The sequence below is a fragment of the Amblyomma mixtum genome, chromosome 1, assembly GCF_055824585.1.
Source record: "Amblyomma mixtum isolate Tamu chromosome 1, ASM5582458v1, whole genome shotgun sequence".
In the NCBI taxonomy this organism is placed as follows: Eukaryota; Metazoa; Arthropoda; class Arachnida; order Ixodida; family Ixodidae; genus Amblyomma; species Amblyomma mixtum.
This window is the reverse complement of record NC_143012.1, coordinates 162572569-162592049: the sequence shown is the minus strand read 5'-3', so window position 1 is coordinate 162592049 and position 19481 is coordinate 162572569. Positions and strand designations below refer to the sequence as shown.

The 19481-nt window shown below is 48.2% G+C and overlaps 1 protein-coding gene and 1 pseudogene across 1 annotated transcript in view; one reads left to right on the top strand and one right to left on the bottom strand.

Annotated features, from left to right (window-relative positions):
* LOC149369585 (uncharacterized) overlaps positions 1-15599 on the bottom strand; it is a 123134-nt gene extending 107535 nt beyond the window's left edge. The window contains exons 1-2 of the mRNA XM_089559016.1: positions 15252-15599; positions 9465-9536 (exon numbers count right to left, since the gene is read on the bottom strand). The gene's annotated coding sequence lies outside the window, so the exon portion shown is untranslated. The remainder of the gene's footprint in view (positions 1-9464; positions 9537-15251) is intronic.
* LOC149369586 (uncharacterized) lies at positions 1701-4085 on the top strand (annotated as a pseudogene).
* Positions 15600-19481: the final 3882 nt, after the last annotated feature.

Below are 19481 nucleotides of genomic sequence, written 5' to 3'. Positions count from 1 at the left end.
TCTGTATATGTTTTCCAGCTTAAAGAGCTTCCCAAAAAACAGCAACCCGCTGTGCGTGCATGTTTTGAAGTATCAAGAAGGAAGTCCAACCATGGGTACCGTTACAACAAGGAATGGCTGCTGGAATGTATCCTCCTAAGGATGAAAAGTCCACGACTGTATGAGCACCTGAGGTCTCATAAAATCTTGATGCTGCCTAGCCGAGTCTGTCTGCAAAGATACATGAAGGTATTTAAATGTGCCTTTTTTTACATGAACAAAAAGTAACTGCTTTTTCTATTTACAGGGCTTCAAAGCATCGTATGGCTTTAGCACCAAGCTTCTTGGGTGTGTAAAAAAAAAAAACAGAAGAGCTTGATGGAATTAGGCGCCATGGGGGCTTGCTCATAGATGAGATGAAACTTTCTGCTCACTTGGACATGACAACCTCAACTCATATAGAAGGTTTTGTTGACCTAGGTCAATTCAGTGACCACAGGGACAAATATACGAAAGCTGACCATGGACTTGTCATTATGTTTCAGCCTTTAGTAGGCAGCTGGACCCAAATAATAGGTAAGAATGTTTGTACAAAATATGTTTATTGATTTCAAACTATAATCACGTGCTTATATGATGTGCTTCATTTCTCTATAGGTGTATTTGCTTCAAGTGGAAACGTCAAGTCTCAGATGCTTTCAAAAATTGTGTTAGAGGCAACGGTGCTTTGTGAACAAGCTGGTCTTCTAGTTCACTATGTCCGCACAGACGGCGCAACATGGAATCGCTCTATGTGGCACAACCTTGGTGTGTACGGCAATGGGAAGAATGTAAAGTGCAAAGTAACGCACCCCTGTGATGAAGACAGGTTCCTACACTTTATTTCAGATTTCCCGCACCTTGCAAAATGTGTGCGAAACACATTGCTTAAGCAAGGACTCAACACACATCTTGGCCGAGTAAGCTTGCTACATGCTGGTCTATTTTTTTATATATATGCCTTGTTTGATTTGCTTCTTTATCGCAAGTAAAATGCGATTTTATACTTCATTACTTATATTACAGGCCCACTGGGAGCATGTTTCCACCATGTGGAAGCTAGACAATAACAGTATGATACTGAAGGTTGCACCAAAGCTTACTCGCAGTCACATTTATCCAAATGGCTTTGACAAGATGCGAGTAGACTTGGCTTTCCATATTTTTAGTAGAGAAGCCGAACATGCCATTTCCTTTTACAAGGAGGATATAGAAAGGATTTATCCAAATGCAGAGCCAACAAGAGCTTTTGTTGATCTGATGGCGAGGCTTATTGAAGCTATGACATCGAGGTTCCCTGCAGAAGCCATGCGGTAATTTTGGTGTGGGGTTTTTCTCTCACAATGCTCCATGATTTTGTTTTTGGTATTTCAGACCGGGCAATAGGAAAGAGGCCACCCTTGATGAAGCGCTTCGGTTTCTTGATGAATGGGAGGCTCACGCCAAAGGGCTCGGCTTTCTTAGTAAGAGTACTTCTGAGGGGCTGAGGGTGTCTATACATTCTACAAAGCACCTTCTAAAGTACCTTTCAGAAAAGGTCAGCTTCAAGTATATAATGACATCAAGACTGAGCCAAGACCGCTTGGAACAATGCTTCGGCGTTGTCAGGCAAACGAGTGGGGCAAATGATCATCCTAAGCTCAGTTCATTCTGATCATAAGGTATGTAATTTTTACTTGGGTTTTACAGACTGTCAGCATGCTTATATATGTAACAACTGTTCCATGTGCACATCCAGGTGTCTAAGCTTCTACAGTCTGGCAAGGAGCCCTAAGGACGGCAATGTGTCGCCGGATGTCCTCGAGTCATTGCTGTCCGTCGAGGAGGTGCTGGCTGAAAAGGAAAGCCTGGCAGAAGACAGAGTAAAGGCTTTGCCAATTGATGCCATGGAAGTGGCCGCAGACCACCACAGCTATGCTGAGCGGCACAGCGATGCGCGGCTGATCTATTACATTTCAGGCTATGTTGCTAGAAAGCGAGTTCTGACAACCCATTGTGAAGCCTGCAGAGCAGCATGTCTCTGTGATAAAGACAACATTGCAAAAGAACTTCGAGCCGAGGCAACCAATGAGTGGAACCTTGGGGGCCTTTTATATCCCTCAGTGTCGTTTTACAATCTTATCAAGGTCCTTGAAGACAAACTTACATATGCGTTCTGGCGAACGCGCTTGCATGCCGAAGCTGCGGCAGAGATTTTACAGTCTATTAGTGGTGTGCCAAAAATTGGTTGCTCTCACCATTCTGTTGCGCTGACAGCATCAGTAGTACGTACGTTTTTATTACCTCACAAGGATGCACTTTTTGCTCAAGGGCATAAATCAGGAGGGTAGTGAAAAGAAGCGTAAAACACTGAAACCTTGTGTATTGTAGATTCTTTCTGCAAAAGTTTCCCCCCTCATTTGTAAATAAATGTTTTCATGACCAGATATGTGTTGCTTCATTGTCTACAATCGTCGGAGATTGCTTACGTGAGCGTCAAGCTGGCATACATGCTACAGGTTCACAATCGGGGACAACTGGTTTGCGCGTTGGGTCACAATCGGGGACAACTGGTTTGCGCGTTGGGGCGCCTTCAGCCAACGCGACTGCAGTTTCGAGGTCCTACGGCACGCATTACAACCTGCTCTTCTCGCCGTAGTGGCTGCGTTTCGATGGCGGCGCAAGGCAGAGAGTCAGTGCACGTTAAAGAAACCCAAGTGGTTGAAATTATTCTGAAACCTTCCACTACGGCGTCCCTCGCATCCTGGGCAGCGTCTCGAAATGTGCACGCACAAAACGCGCTTCAGTACAGCTATGCAATGCAAACTGGGCTTGTGAAGCAGCATATTCCACGGGAATAATGATGCGAGTTGACGAAACATTATTTTATGGTAAAGATTCACTCTTTGACACTCACAAAAAACGCGCGGTAAGCGAAACAAGCCCATTTTCGCCTCGGTGCTAGAAATTTAGCCTACGCTAGGGTGGCTACCTACGCGATGCGCTCATTTCGGCTGCTCACCTTACCGCGCCTCTGCCGTCAGCGCCGCCAAACGGCATCGGTGCGCGGCGGGGCCAAGCTTCTCCGGCCGGTTTTCACACCTTCCCAGTCTAGCCACCCTAGTAACGCGCCACCAGGGCCAACGGTGCCACAAGGGCCCCAGCCATCGGAACACTAGGACGGCGGGGCCCACGAGTTCCCCCCCCACCCGAGATGAAAAAGGGTAACTCCCCAGAAGAGGCAAACTACGCACACCAGTTGCATCTCATCAACCTCCCTGTTGCAGTAAGAGACCACGAGGCCACCACAGCAACATCCATGCAATCAAGCAAGCGATGGCACCAAAGAACGTGAAGCAAGTACGCAGCTTCCTTGGCCTCTGTAACTACTATAGACGTTTTGTGAAAGATTTTGCTCGCATCTCGCAGACACTCACGGAACTCACCAGAACTGGTAAAGCCTGGGAATTGAGCGGCGAATGTCAAACCACCTTCGAATAGCTCAAGCGCCACCTAACCAATTCACCGGTACAACAGCTTTTCAATCCCGGGTTACCAGGTGAAGTCCACACCGACGCCTGTGGGTATGGGATCGGCTTAGTCCATGTACAGAAGAACGGCGCAGAAGAGCTTGTGGTCAGTTGCGCCAGCCGACACCTAAATAAGGCCGAAAGGAACTACAGCACTACCGAACAGGAATGTCTTGCCATAATATTTGCGGTCAGACAATTTCGACCCTACCTATTTGGAAATCCATTTACTGTTGTCACCGACCAGGCCAGTCTGACATGGCTCATGACAACCAAAAACCAAAGCAGCCACCTCACACGACGGAGCCTGCTTCTCCAGGAGTACAACGTCAGCCTCAAGCATTGGCCAGGTATCAAGAACTCGAACGCAGACGCTCTCTCACGCCTCCCACATGATGCAAATGACACCCCCTCTTGCTGTGAAGATATGCCACTTTTCCTTGCGGACGAACAGAAGGAAAGGACGATCAAACTTCAGGAGGAGGACCACTTCTTTGAGGAGGACCAACACTGCCGACTGATGCGGCCCTAGGGGCAGTCCCTGGGGACACGATGGGTCCGACAAGCGCCGATGGAATAACGCGAGAGACCTGGTGCTAGAGTGAGTATGAAGGGCACGAGAGGCAGATAAGTTGCGGTACAATCAAACACACCGCATGCAGCCACTGACCGCTGGAGATCTCGTCTATGTACATATACCGTAAAAACCGGAATATAGGTCGAATTTTTTTTCAAAAAACCTTGCCGAAAAGTCGACCCCCGTCTTATATACCGGTCATTGGCAGAAAAACTATGGAAGTCTTGCAACAATGGGCTACTGAAGTCAACAGCCTTCATCGCCATCGGCAGCAGCGCTGTGTTTCGTGGCACAGCCATTTTGCGTTTCCGTTGACAAAGTTATTTTGGTTAAAGGCTGCTTTCCACCTTTTTTTTTCAAAATGAGCGGAAGCCGACAGCAGTTCACCGTAGCCTTCAAGAAAAAGGCGATCGAGTACGCGGAAGCTCACGGCAACCTGGCGGCACAGTGCGAATTTGGAGTATCCGAAAAGAGCGTTCAATACTGGCGGAGGCAGAAGATGCGCATTGCAACTTGCAGCAACCAGAAAAAAACATCATTTCGTGGGTAGACCGCAGCGTATCCAGAACTGGAGGACAAGGTTGCGGAGTTTGTCCGGGAGCTGCGTGCGAGATCGCTGCCTGTGACTGCTGAATACATCCGCGTGAAAGCGATAGAGATCGCGCGTGCGTCTGGATTCTCGAGGGCGTAGTTTAAGGGCTCGCCATCCTGGGTGCGGCAATTCATGAGGAGGAAGGGCTTTGCACTACGGCACCGTACTTCTGTGTGCCAGAAACTGCCCGAAGAGTTCAAAGATAAGCTGGTCGAGTTTCAGCGATATGTGATTGCACTCCGGCACCGACGCGACTACATGATGGGTCAAATCGGAAACGCCGACGAAACGCCAGCTTGGTTCGACATGCCCTCAAGTCGTACTGTTTCAGAGAAAGGAGCTAAGCAAGTGAAGCTTCTAACGACTGGCAACAAGCACTCGCAATTCACTGTGATGCTCGCGTGCACAGCCGATGGGTACAAGCTGCCCCCTTTCATCATTTTTAAAAGGAAGACATTGCCGAAAGAGGAGTTCCCACGCGACGTCATCGTCCGGGTTAACGAAAAGGGTTTCATGACCGAATCATTAATGCTGGAGTGGATCCGGCTCGTGTGGAATCGGCGACCTGGTGCTCTCTTTGAGCGAGCAAACATGCTCGTTCTGGACGCGTTTCGAGGTCACCTTACAGCCAACGTAAAGCGGGCCCTGGGCGATAGCAAGACAGACCTAGTGGTCATCCCTGGTGGACTGACGTCTGTGCTGCAGCCACTAGACGTTGTGCTAAACAAGCCGTTCAAAGATAGAGTGCGCGAACTCTACAATGAATGGATGCTGGGCGACAACCCCACCACCCCCACCGGCCGCCTGCGACGTCCACCGCTTGCGACTGTTTGTGGCTGGGTGTTGTCAGCATGGAAATCTCTCCCCGCAGAGATGATGCGCAAGTCATTTAGGAAGTGCAGCATTAGCAACGCGCTAGACGGCACAGAGGATGACGCTCTGTGGGACGTGGGCAGCGATAAGCAATCGTCATCCGACTCAAGTTCGGCCGACTCTGACGACTCGGAGTAAAGCTTGGACACTTCGTGCCCTTCTCTGTGTTGTACACCCGGCCAATTTTTTAACATTAGAGAGTTTTAGCTGAGCGTTTTTACGGCCAGCGGAGCGGAGCGGACGAGCGCGGACGCCACTGCGCATGCGCAGTGCGCTGGGGCGGCGAGCGCGTTTACGGCGCCCCTCTGGGAGGCCTTCCTCAGCGGAGCGCGCGAGCGTGCGTAAGCGCGCGCGGGCGTGTATGGGTATTCAAGATGGCGGCCGCCAGCACGACCGCTGGCAACGCTGTTTCGTCGGTTACGACCGCGGCGCAGGCCCGTTTGCAAGCCAAGAAGCCTCGCAAATGCTTTACTCCATATGAAGACATTTGTATTCTGCGGGAAGTAGCAGCAACGAGGCCTTTTGGCGACGAGATTAAATGGATATTAGTGATCACGAACCTGAAGAAAGTGATCAACAGAGACCTCACGCTGCGTGGTGTGAAGGACAGGGTTGATCTTCTTCTGGGATACTGAAGGCAACAGGATACGAAGAATTTGAAGAAGTAAGTTCTGTTTGCGTATACTGCTAAAACAGTTGCACACTATTGTTCACTTGTTTATGAGACGTGTGTATTTTGCCATATTCAGGTCGGGCACGGAAGAGGAATACGCGGAAAAGGAACAGATCCTGCAGGATTTGTCAGATTATGCCCGCACTGTTAACTATGAGCCCCGAATATTTCCGCGAAGCGGGGGCATTGTTGTTAACAGAAAGAGGCAGCAACTGGCAAGCAATTTTGCGGGCTTTCTTTACATGCAGGAAAAAAGGACACCATGAGAGATACGATGCTACAATAAACTGGATCGGTTGTTTATAAACCTGCTCTACAGCCTAACGTAACAATCGTGGCACTAAAATGAATACTTGAAAATTTGCATAATTCATCTTAGTTAATTAACTAATTAAGCGCAATAAAAAATATTCTGAGGAGAGCCACATGATGGCGAACAATGCAACGTTGGTTTCAGCAGGCTGCGGTTTACCGCTCTTTTAAATCCTTGGTTCAAATTACAAATTCAAATTGGGTAGGAACTGTGGTTCGCTGACAAGAGAAATCATAGAAGCACACATGATAGCAAGGCTCCCGGAAGAATGCATAAGCGCACCATCTGTACTGCTGTCAGGAAAAGAAAAACGCTACCTTGAATGTGAATGTTGACACGCGTGTGCTATTTTCTGTTTTTTTTTTTAATTTTTTGTTTCCGCTGCATGACTTGTGTCTATTACTTTTCATTTTTCACAGCCTGCTAGGTACTTATTCCGGATGGCAGATAATAAAGATTCCAGTTGTGAGTCAGCGCTGTGTTGTGTCTCTGCCTGTGTCCTTCTTCTTGTCCCCTTCGTTGCGCTGTAGTCATGGAATATCGGAACCAACTCGCCCAGCAACTTACCTTGTCAAATTACGTGAAACACCCTGTATAGGACGCAACACAATCTTTTATACCAGCATTGTCCTAAAGAAATGTTTTTGTATTAGCGTGTTCTTTGGGTGGCAGTGAAGCAAAATACCACGACATAAAAATTCCCCAAGAGGTAAAGAAAAACTAAGGCCTGAAAGGGTTAAGAAAAAAAAAAAAACAAGAATATGCGGCTTCAAAGGTATATAACACCTTCAGTCTCCTGCTCTGAGGCGAGAAGGGCATCAGTACTGACTACAGAACTAAATGCCGACTGCCACAACGCTACGGAACAACACAATAAATGACCCCCACATGGACACCTCTGAACATAAGCGGTCGTGCGCCGCAGGAGGGTCCTGAATGATATCGGGTTTGCGTTTCAAAAGCGCAAGTGGAACTTAGCACTTCTGGAAAGAGGGGCTCCGGGTGATTGAGGAAATGTGAAAGCAGCAGAGACAAGTCACTTTTCATCACACATTTTTGTGCCTGTCACTGCATGCATAACATGAGTGAGCTAACACATAATAATGCAGGAAGAGAACAGGGAAATTTTGTGCAACTGTAGAAGAGTGGAACAATTATAACAGAACAGCGCTGTGCAGTGCCACGAACAGTGCAAATGAATCCCGAGAGGGAGGTGTGTAATAGGCAAAATGATACGGTTACACACTGCTTGTCCTAGACTGCCAGGTCTGAAATACGCCACTCCATTGGCAAAACATATGCCTCCATCAAGTGCCACAATTGGTTGATTCAGCATCGCTGTACATCGCTGATTGCGCATAAAGAAACACTGCAATGCCTGTAAAGTTTCGTATGACTCCTCGTCAGTACTAATGCAACCTTCAGAGAAAAAAAAAAGATTCTAAAGTCTGCTGTAGGAAGCGCTTTTCTCTAACCGTGGAAATAAAACCGAAACTGAAATCAAAACTAAACTTGACTCCGTGGAGGCCAAACAGCCGAGTTACTTGGCGGAGGGATACAATTGCAGATGTTCCGCCGCCGTAGGATCGCTCTCATTGTCGTGAAAAGCTGTCACGGAGTATAGGCAGGAACTGCTTCCAATGCAGCGAAAAACTTCATGTGCAATTATGATGCTCAGAACCAGGATCTACGGCCTGGACACCAAGTGAAACGAAACAGCTGGGAAGGTATCCCGGTGTAAAAGTAAAGGCGCCAAAAAACCACACACAAGACAAGAGAACGGGACAGAGCGCCGACACTTCGGGGATAGCGCCCACAGTGCACCACCAAAAATGCATTCCGGTAAGATGGTTAACTCTTTCCTTACCACGGGGAAATTGGCTGTTTTTTGTATGGTTTAGTTACGAATTCTTTGTGCAACAGCTACTAAATGTACAGTGCCATGCGGTACATAAAAGTGAAGGTAAATAAACGTGCTTTCAAGCAGTATTTATTTTTAAGAAATACAAAAAAATTGATTTACATAAAAAATATTCATGAACAAAAAAAAACAAAAAATGCAAAAAGTTTCTGAGTAAGGAGTAATATCTCTGGCAAAAAAATTTTTACCGAAATTCCAAAATATACAAATTGTGGGTATATCAATAGGCAACATTTCTTTATAAAATGATACCCATACACTCAGTACTCTTTGAGTTAGGAAAAATTACAAGACGCATAGTGAAATATTCAAGTTCTTGATTGGTCCTACTTATTTTTTTTTTTCAAGGAAAAGATTAACTTATAGCACAATACTATATACCAAAACGCGCGTGTTAAATGCACAGTACAAAAGCACATTACGAAAGAAATACAGTAATAACAAAATGGGTAATAAAAATTAGCAATCACAAATAATTAATGAAATTCTGATCGGCTGCGTCTTCCTCATCTGAGCTGAACTCCGACGACGCGACATTGATGTCCGAGTCATCTGTGCTCGAGTCGTCGGGATCGAGCAAAACTGCGATCTTTCGAGCGCACGCGGTTTTGGATGTCGACGCCATCACTCCGCTCAAGTGCGCGTCAACCTTCACACCCGCGCGCCCTTTAAAAATCGCCGCCACGCGGTAAAAATGTGAACCGTGCAGAAACGGAAACTCTACTTTGTATACAATCACCGAGATGGCGCCACAAGTCCAGGGCGCAGTGGTATTTTTAAAATTCGCGCTCAAAAACTTCACTCACCGGCGATCGACGCCTAGTGCCGTGGTAAGGAAAGAGTTAAGCAGTAAGCAAAACTCGAAAGAGAGATCCTGCTGCTCCTCTTGTCTCGTTCCCGACTCCACAAAGGCAGCTCACTCGTGCACGCATGAGCTACAATAAGCACTTGAGCGGGGGCTTTCCTGAAATGATGCCAAGGCACTCACCACTTGCAGTGTTCATGGTGGCCCTTGCTGGTTGGCAGATGTGAGGGTGGCCACTTGCCCCAGTATGCCTCCCTGCAAAGCCAGCACCAGAGCAGGTAGCAATGCAATGAGCGCCCAAGAATTGAAAGTGCCCAGGCACACAACCTACAAGCAGCAGAGAGCTTCCGACTACGGTGCTGAAATATGACTGTGAACCAAATCTTCGAGTACTTCACAAGAGTGAAGCAACATCCAAAGATTCATTAAATGCCTAATCTCCAGCAAAAGAAGCCCCAAAGTTTTCACAGTCTCTCAGTTTGGTCATCTCTTGAGGATATTGTGCATTCATAAGTAGATAAAACTTATGGTGTCTTTTTACATAAATATTTGCTTGCCGCCTTGTACTTCAGTGCGTATGAGCTTAGAACCAGCATTTAGCAACGCTGTTGTTGTTACTGTCATACTTATTGCAAGCTAACTAGTACATGAACAAGTGTCCTTTGCATAAGCTTGTATTATGTGCATGTCCGATGACAGGGATAGGGTGTAGGGAATGTCTGTTCCTGATGCTATTGCCTGCATGGACGTGGCTATTGTGATGCGCCTATTTTTTCATTTTTACTTTTTTTTTTGGGGGGGGGGGGGGGGCATAGGTATTGGGGGTGTCTGTTGCTGCCACAATTATTATGTTGGTGCACAAGGTTGCTGCACGACTCCAATTTTCTTACTCTTCTTTGTTGGCATCTATCAACTCCCTTCTGTCTGCATGTGGCAGTGATACTGGTGCAGTAGTGGCGATATTGCGCTTAAGTGCTACAGAAAATATGGAACACGCACAAAACAGCAGACAAAAAACGTGCCGTTTTGTGCATATTCCATGCTTCCTGTACCAGTTAAGCTCGATATCTTGCACAAGTTGTAAGGTGGGGCAAATTTAGGTGGGATGGGGGGGGGGGGGGGGGATTTCTACGGGAAAATTAAAAATCCAATTGTTTAAAAGAAGTCTATAAATGCATGAGTAGCCCATAAAACTGCCTCCGGCGATGGGTACATTCACTGGGCCGAAATCTTCCCGGCCCTCACCTTTAATTGGCTACTTAGGGCAACTGCTTTTTCCTGTCCCAATTCTCCTAACACTGTACTTTACTAAGTACAGGACTCCAGTAGTGGGAATGGCAAAGAGCGATTCAAAGCTGATTTCACGGCAGAAAAAAAGTCAATTTGTAGCAGCATCCTGCTAATTTGTAGCAGGAGCTCAGTGTCTGGGAAACAGGGTGCGAATGACAATTTATACTATTCAGCGTAAGGGCTCCTATTGACCGCAGCCCAGATATCTGCTCACTGCATCCCTGATGTGAAGCCATAGCGAGGCCATGGTACTGAAAGCTGTAAACAGTGGCCACATTTCAATGGTAACAAAATGCAAAAACATTTGTGCCGTGGGATGTTAGTGCGAGTTAAGTAACCCCATGCAGTAAAAAAAGAATCAATTGCTAGAAAGAAGCAGTAGTTCAGATGGTAGGGTCGAATCTCGGAACGCTTAGTGGCAAAGCAAGGGCAGTCCCACAGGAAGCGGGATATGCCGCCGTGCGTCAGCACTGTGCAGTGAGGACACAATCATTTTCTCTGTGTAGCGGCGCCAGCGAGCCAGAAAACGGGGTGTATAAGCCGCGTGAGCAAACTCAGAAGCATAGATAAAAACTGAGAGAAAATATAAATGAGATAATAATGAAATTATGGCTAACCATGCCAAAAGCTTCCTTGCACATTTTTCAATACACGCATACTACCTCGAGCACCTCTTTTTTCGCAGACAATTGCAAGTAAACATAGCTGATCGACTTGGGATGATTTTGGCTTCCAGCTGCCATGCACTAAAAGGTGGGACTTCTCTATATCAAGAGGAGAAAGGAGGAAAGTGAAAGGGGCTCGAATGCTCCAAGCTTGGTCACAATAGACCAGCTGCATGTTGGGCAAAGGAACTGGCGTTGCTGTCATGTCCTGCAAAGAAACATGGGACACACCAAACACCCGATAAGCTAAAAATCCGAGACAGCAGCTGAAACACTATGGACATGAAAGTATGGGGGCTAGCCACCAAGAACGAAGTCCAGAATAGTCTTTATAGCACAGCGCAAACAGTGTACGCATTGCCTTACCATGGAAAGGAATTCCATGCACAGTTGGTGTCGCGATATGTGCAAGTGCAAACCTGCTGCTGACTAAGCACAGTTGGCTCTCCACTGAACTTAATGAAACTAGGGTTTTAGCCTAAAGCAGTTCACATTCCGGTTATGTGAAGCACCAGCTAGCAGACATGCGCTGCCCTATTTAAAAAAGGAGCGCATGCAGAGATAAAAGTAGTGCTAAAACGGGGGCTAGTTGGTTTTGCATCATAGTGACACAGGCATAATCACACATGAAAAAGGAAGGATTGAAAGAGAGATAAGCGAGGCATCTGCAATTCTTGAAGGGGATCCTGATAAATGTGTGGGCGATTCTTCCATTACCTTAACCGAAGCAGAAATAGCACTGATAAAAATCGGACAGAGAAGCACCGGCACGTGCCTAACCTGAACGCATCATCTGCACTTTGATTGTATATAAGGACAAAGTGTTTCATGTGTAATAAACAGTTGTGAGTTCACGCCTCGTCTTTGCCGCCGCGGCGGCTCAGTGGTTATGGTGCTCGGCTGCTGACCCAAAAGACGCGGGTTCGATCCCGGCCGCGGCGGCTAGAATTTCTTTGGAGGAGAAATTCTAGAGGCCCGTGTACTGTGCGATGTCAGTGCACGTTAAAGAACCCCAGGTGGTCGAAATTTCCGGAGCCCTCCACTACGGCGTCTCTCATAGCCTTAGTCGCTTTGGGACGTTAAACCCCATAAACAAACAAACAAACATAAACAAACACACATTTGTTCGTTTTTCTGTTGTGTTGTAAAGTAGCGCGCTTAACAATGATGCAGAGATAAAACTTCCTAATCAAACACTGTGCTACGCTAAAATGCTCTGTGCTCTAATGCCAGATGGCTGGCAAAGGGGTTCGGTAGTGGAAGATTGAAGGTTCAGAAAAAGGGACAACAGACAGAACGGGAGGTAACAGAAGAAACGAATACGTGAGACAAAGCAGGATTGACCGAAGCCAGCAACTGGAGATTACCGTGAACGAGGCATTCATCACATTGTGACCGTTTTGGATGCACTCGAACAGGTCTGGTAAAATTACATTCCGTCGCACTCAAACGGATCCATGAAGTCTAGATTCCGTCAGTACCCAATTTTGTCACTCATCAATTGGATAAACCACTGATCCGTGCCCGAGCACAAGGCAGCCCCCACTGCCGTGGTCAGCGGTTACTGAAACCCTGATTTGGGGAGCGTTGGTGCAACTCTATAGAAAAACAAATTTGTAGCAGCATGTAGCAGGTTTAATGCAATGCCACTGGTTGGTACAATTGGCATGACATTCCCACCACTGAGATGCACTCCGGCACTTTCCTGTTATCAGCAACAGAGTACAGCCTCAGAGCAGTTCCTTTACGATCTTCATAACCCTTCGCAGCTACTGAGAACTTCAGGGTCGAAAGCTTGAAATATCTCCCTACACATGGCTAGACACAGCCAACAGCTTAAAGGTGCAGTGAAGAGGAATCTGAACTCGTCTTTTTGCCGCGGGAACCCGATCTACACGTTCCGAGCATTCTTAAAAACTTCGACTTATTGCCCTGTGTGGGCGATTTCTCTAATTAAATCGATAAACGTCCGCCCCCCCCCCCCTTTCTTTTTTTTTAATTCTCCCGTACGGTGGGCGGAGTCAACCAACGCGTGGAATGCCTTTCAGCCACCTCATGCGGCGTACTTTTTAAAGTACATGTAATAGTGGTGATAGTGATGATAGTGGTGATGTGATAGTGGTGATAGTGATGTGATAGTGGTGGAAACATACTCTTGTGATATCATGACAATGCTTTGCCCGCAGGATCAAGATGCGTCTATCCGTTTCCGACAGCTCTTCCATATTTATGATCCTCTGCCTTGTTGTCTGTGTTGTTTTGTGGAAGCCTTTTCGTCCGAGTGAACAAGGAGGGAGCTGGCATTCAGTGAAAAATTTTTTTAATGAAAAAAAAAAAAATCGAAACCATATCCAAATGCCTCAAATTAACATGCACTGAATGACAATAATGGCAATGCACATAGAATTCACAAGAGGCAAGCAGCATACTCTCGCCGTTCGCATTCTTTCTAGGCACCAAAATAGAACACCAACATGCAAAAGCAACAGGAACACACTTTTGTGGCACGAAAGTCAAAGCATGCAAATGAATCTTGCATCTTTACCTGTACACCTCTTTCAAAGGGGCAATGTAGAAACATGGAGGCAAAATAAAATCTTGGAACTGACCTTCTTCTCCAGAAGATTGAGACCTAGCGTAACGAGCTCGTTCGCCTTAGATTGTGTCCGCCATGGCAAACAGAGTCACACTCAGGGTGGTTTCAACTCTGACTATGCGTTTCCCTGCCGAAGGGTAGCTCTGTACTGCTTACGTTGAGGAACACTGGTCTTGGTCTGCATCTCCAGTTACCGTACGCGCGGTATCCTGATCCTACTGCCACTCTGCTTCTTCATTTTTATTTTTTGTGTCTGCGCCCTTCAGCAGGTTTCTGTACAGCTGAAGGTGACAGCATGCAGGCCTAACCCTAACGCACCACCATTGCATTCGAGCAGTGGAGCGTCAGTTCTGTCTATATTTCCAGCCGAAGGGAAGTGTGCTGCAGTGAAGAGCAATCACGAGGCAACGCCCTTGTTGAACGCGTGGACTCAACTTGCAAAATTATTTTCTCGCTTAAAACAAAAATCACTCTGATTAAACTTTCAGAAACAAATGCCACTGAACAGTACTGTGCAACTTACTGTCTTTCATATTTTTGCTAGGACCACCTCACTGCAAAATTCACGGCTGAATATGCGCAAATTTTCTCTAATATAGAATTTTTCTGACGACACACCTTGAGTTTTCGGATCTCTGACATATTTTTATAGGCAACCTTACCTTCTTGGCAACTTCAAAAAAACATTCGAAATGACTACTGTTGGAAGATTAAATTTTATAAAAAATCCCGAAATTTCATCTTTTCATGCCTTCTTCAGTCGTTTGTACTTGAACAAAGATGACAAATTCAGTTCAGTTCACTGCACATGAAAGCGCAATCTGTTTCATTTCGACGAAAAAAGTTTCATAATAATGCTTAAAAGGGTTATTTTTTTTTTCATATTTTTTTATGTGACTAGGTTTTGCTACCGCTTGCAAATTTGATTGCAGCCACGGCAAGAAAAATTTTTCTTTTCGCCAAGAACACGCTGGGATAATGGCCGTCATAGCATAGTGTACTACAATAGTCACAGTATTTAAAAGAAATCGAAGATGGTCGAGCGCAAAGTCTGGATCAGTTGGCGTGGAATAACCCTTCAAACAAACTTCCTTATAAAAGTTTTGGTTGGTTTACCACAGTAAAATGCACATTTTGCTTACTGGTTTACGCGTGGCAGATGCCGCCGCTTACGTAACACAAAACGCAACACAACAGCAACGCGTGAAATAAATGCCCATGTGGAACACGTCTTTCTCTAGAGTAACAATATACAGCAGTGGACTGACACGTACAAAATAAAAAGCTGACAGATGTGCGTTTGATGACTGCTCAAAGCGATTTTGGAATCAGTCCTTGCATAAGTACTTGACAGCTAGCACGCAAAACAATCGGCATTGCTCCTTGAGCAATGCCGTCATCTGACCAGGAAATACGTACCCAGTGCAGGCCGCTCGTCGGCGCCTTAGGACAGGAGGACACATGGTCCCTGAAGTTCAAACTTCATCACCACCTTTCAAGGACGACACGACGAAGGCAGGCAGCGTTTGCTCACGTGATTCTTTCAAAGCGCAGCATGCATGCGCCATAACTCCAATCCCTCAAAGCTAGACAGGTGCAGCAAATCAACGGGCAAACTGCAGCGACGACAGTTCACAGCACAGGAGGCAGTTCCTGCAACGCACGTATCCTACGTTAGAAGAATAAAAACTGTTGCACATTTGCACGCAGCACTCGTCTCCCGCCTTTCCTTCCTTCTCCATGTGGTCCAGCATGAAAACAGCGCATGGAGGTATGGATTCTTCTTTGTAAAGTGCAAGGGGGGAAAAGAGGTAGATGGATGAATGAATGAGGCCGAACTATTCAAATCAGACGGTGGCTCGCGCCGCCTAGCCATGACTCCTAAAACTTCACTCTTGTTTTCATTTTAGCCTTTTAGCCATTAATCAGATAACTTTGCTTTGATTATTTCTCGTTTAAAATTTTTTTTCTGCTACAGCGTTGTCGCGGGTACTTCGAACACCTTTGATGTGCGACGAGTTGGTTGTGCAGCCCAGGGAACAGACTAGGGGGTTTTCTCTTCGAAAGACAAAATACTGCGTACAGGTCCGACAGGGGACATAAACTGCCAATGCAGCGGGGCGCTGCGACTGTCGATAAGGGGGACTGACCGGAGGCCGTGGAAGTAACGAGGGCTTCTGGTGGGTGCCAGTGCCGCAACGCTAAGTCCTCGGGTCCGAGCGTGGGGAGTCTACACTGCCTCGACCGGGAACCATCGGATCAGTGAGGGCTTCTGGTGGGTACCAGTGCCGCAACGCTAACTCCGACGGCCCACGGCGAACTAAGGAGAGAGGGCTTATGCTCCCTTCTAGCTCCGGGGACCACTCGTTCCCTTCGCTCCCGACTGCCCATTTTATATCCTCCCGATTGCACCACGGGAGTGAAAGGAGTCGTTAACTTTTGGGTTGTTGCCGATTGCACCACGGGAGTGAAAGGAGTCGTTAACTTCCGTGGCTCCTCCTGTCGGACCTCATCGCAGGCTGTTCGTGCTTCTTATTTCTACTTCACGAGTACAGGTGGCGCTGCTGCGCTACATTCCTCCCCGGTACAAAAACTGGTGAGTGTCCTCACTCACAGGTTCTCGGTACAACAAAACACACACACAAAAAAAAAAGAATTCACAACGCTGCACACACTCTACATATGGCGGTAGTTTTTGAATTGTTGCACTTTCTTTGCTAGTTCCACAGCTTGCAGAGCACAGTCAGTCACGCAGCCGTTTCGCGCGAGTTCACTGTGAGCTTCAGGGGAGAGGGAGTGAAGCCGAAGTTCCTTCTTCTTCCGCGGAGCACAAACGCGTGCTACACTTGTTTACGCACGTGCGCGCACAAAATGACGGTTCCAGTTAGCATGATGTAGATGTGGTTCCTGCGTCCAGTTTGATTTCTCGTGTACGCCTTTTCCCGCACTCACACACGCACGTATGGTGTCTCACTTACGAATTCACTCACATGCACACACGCCGGTTAATAGTAGATAAAGTCATCACGTCGTGGAGGTACTATATGGCGACGGGTCCTTTCACTGGTAGTCTCGGTGTTGTCGCATGGGAACGTGTCCGATGCATCGAAGAATTCGTCATCGTCACTGTCACTACATGAGAGCTCATCTGTGCTCTCTTCTGGTTCTGTGGCATCCTCTGTACCGGTGGTGGCGCGCTCTCCGGAGTTGCGTTCCTTGGGGCTGGGGGCTGGGTTTTCATCGCGGTCAACGTAGGGCTTGATCCGGTTAATGTTGACAATGTCGCGACGTCCGCGGCTATTCTCTACTTCCCAGTCGTTTTCTGCGGTTTGTCTCACAAGGCGGAAGGGACCATGGTAGGGGTGCAGAAATTTCGATGTACGGCCTCGCTTGGATGTAGGCATACGTACATAGACGAGATCTCCAGCGGTCAGTGGCTGCATGCGGTGTGTTTGATCGTACCGCAGCTTATTTGCCTCTTGTGCCCTTCGTTCTCGTTCTAGCACCAGGTGTCTCGCGTTATTCCATCGGCGCGCTGTCTCCTCGTTTGTCGGACCCATCGTACCCCCAGGGACTGCCCCTAGGGCTGCATCAATTGGCAATGTTGGCTCGTGACCATACAGCAAAAAAAAATGGAGAATAACCAGTCGTCTCTTGTACGGATGAGTTGTAAGCGAACATCACGAAGGGGAGAAATTGATCCCAGTCGCGGTGATCGGACGAGACATATATTGACTGATCATCTCGGCGAGTGTCCGGTTGAAGCGCTCGCAAAGGCCGTTTGTTTGAGGATGATACGCCGTTGTACGCGTGTGGTTCGTGTTAGTGAGATGGAACAGCTCTTCTATCATATCAGCCACAAAATGCTGTCCTCGGTCTGTGATTACTTGCTCCGGCGCTCCGTGCCGTAGGACAACTCTTTCCAGGAATGCCTTCGCGGCGTTTGCAGCTGTTGCTTCCGGCACGGCGACCGTTTCACCCCACTTAGTGTGATAGTCAATTAGTGCAATCACATGCCGGTTTCCTTCCGAGGACTGCGTTAGGGGACCCAAAAAATCCATTCCGAGCCGCTGAAAAGGGCGCCGAGCGGGCGGTACGGGCTGCAACAGGCCCATGGGCGTCCGGAGGGGGGGGCAAGGGGGGGCGGCTGCACCCCCCTGGAAATTCACTCACTCTAACCGTGAGTGATGGCCGCACACCAGGGGCGGCGGTGCGCTCAGCAAAAAGAGTAAAAGCGGCCCCGCTTCCAGCTTTGGGTCACATCTGCGAAGTGCCGCGTCCGGGGACGCGTCGTTGCAGACATACAGCGGCACCGGCGAGCATGTGTTTCGAGGCGTCTTGAGATGGGTGCCTGTTTCTTTGATCTCTAGAGAGATAGCCACACGGAGGCAGACAGTGCACAATCCGGCCACCGATGAATTCTTCAGGAGGGAGGGACAAATCAGCCGTGTCCACCCCCGCTTTGTCGGGCTGCTCAAGGGCAAGCAGGCGATGAGTTGGCGCCGCCGCCGCTCGCTGTCTCCTCCGATCCACGGGAGAGCGCAGTTCGGTAGAAGCGCCGCTTTCAGAATCTTCGGCAAAGGGGATTAGCAGTTGCTTTTGTTCACGGCGACGCAGTCTCCAGAGGCGCCCCCACACCAGCGTTCCTTGCATCTTCTCCGGAAGCCAGCGCCTTTGGTCAAGGCAGCCCGATGGCGCCTGCCTGGCTCGCCTGGCTCGCCTGTCACCTCTGGCTGGGCCTCAAATCCCAACAGCGCCCATGTACTGTGCGATGTCAGTGCATGGTAAAGAGACCCAGGTGGTCGACATTATCCGGAACTCTGTACTACTCTGTCCCTCATAGCCTGAGTCGTTTTGGGGCTCTGAACCCCATAAAAACACACAAAACAAATTTTCCGACCGGAGTGGCGAGTGTCCCTTCCCCTCGGAAGTCGCGAGGCGTTCCTTTCACCCCCAAAGTGCTATTAGGAACGACGACAACAAGTCTCGCCGGGTGGCCGCCAGCACGCCTGTTTCTACTGTGTATGGCTGCTAGCGACTTGAGGGTGATTGCTTTCGGGCCTGCCGCCATGGACCACAAGCACCGAGAGGACCCAGGTGCCAGCTGACTTCAATTACGGAGTTTGCCCGGTTGGAGTGCAGGAACAAAACCAGACCCCCTTCATAAAGTGCCTGCACGTGTAGAACGCCGCCGCCGCCTCGGGGAGACGAACGTTATCTTCCCCATTTGCCGTGACCGTGCCAGGGAACAAAGGGCCTCGTCTCCGGTTGCTCTTTGGCGTGCCCAAGCACCGCGACAAGCTGGCGGGCCTCATCTCCGACCCAAGCACGAGGAACCACTTTCGGCGTTTTCGTGACCTCGCGTCTGGCCTCGAGCGGCGGGTGGCATTTGATGATCAACAGATGTCGGTGACCCGCAGAAACCTTCGGCTGGCCGGAGGCCATCACCTACCGCCGTCAACGCTACCTCGACGACAACCTTCTTTCCCTCAGACTCCACATGTGAAGGGGGCGTGACCATGAGTGCAGTGTCGTGTGTGTGCGCACAGGTGAAAGCTCTAGGCCCCTCCCACTCCGGCAAGGGCGTCCTCAACCTAGGGACTTTAGGGAACAAGAAGGATATTGTTACGTCCTTTATTGCTGGTGGCA